The following is a 1,112-nucleotide window of genomic DNA, read 5'->3' on the forward strand; positions in this document are numbered from 1 at the left end:
AAAAAATAAATTGATTGTAACTTTGTTATTTTAAAATATCTAATATAATTTGATTTCTAAAATATATTTGTATTCATCATGTACTTATCTGCACACACACACTAATATATATACATTATTATTTTAACTATATAAAAGTTTTTTTAATATTTGTTAAATTATACTTATAAATATTATTATTTAAGCATATATATACATATGTGAATAAATAATATGTATTTACTATTAATTTACACAGCATTTAGAATAGTAAGGATAAACTCAACAAAAGCACATTTAAAAAAAAAGAAAATCTTAAATTTTTTCTATAAATTCAAGAAATTAAATTCAATAAAAAAATTTTTTTATAAATCTTAATTTATGAAAAGAAAGGTGATATATATTTTTTTGAAATATAAAAAAATAAAAAATTTTTAAGAATAAAATCTTAGTCCTTATTATCCTAAATGCCCAAGATATACAATATATCTTGTTTGAAAAGGCTTTAACAACCGATGTCGTATGGCCTATCATAATATGAAAAGACAGCAAAAAAATATTCTGTTGATATGTATCCTGTTTTTCAATGCAAATGTGACATGCACGCATATAGATATTTAATAAAAATGGATAGAAAAGTATGAAATAAAAGTATTTTAGCACCGAGAAGACAAATATGTATTATATTATATACATACTAGACATTACTACTAAGATCAGTTAATATTAATTATTATACAAATAATACATAATTTTAAACAGTCAACGAAAAGCAATTATTTGATAGTTATATGTAGATAATAAGCAAATTTAATATATGAAAAGAAAAGAATTATGAGAAGGAAAGTAATATAATATGAATTTTCTTTATTTTAAAAAATTATTTTTATGTGAAATTTTTTAAAAAATTTAAAAAATTTTTTAAAAGAGACCTTCGCTTCACAAAATTATATAAATTTTTCACTATTTTCTCTTTATTATTATATATATTTGTTAATTAGTTATATTTTAATTATAAATTGTTTTTATCTTTATTTTTTTAAATTATTTAAATTTATTAAAAAAATTTATTAAAATTATTTGGAAATTGTTTTATTAAAATTATATTGAAGATGTTAAATTTAATTGAAGAT

This window comes from Apis dorsata, unplaced genomic scaffold (genome assembly GCF_000469605.1).
Source record: "Apis dorsata unplaced genomic scaffold, Apis dorsata 1.3 scaffold_486, whole genome shotgun sequence".
NCBI lineage: Eukaryota > Metazoa > Arthropoda > Insecta > Hymenoptera > Apidae > Apis > Apis dorsata.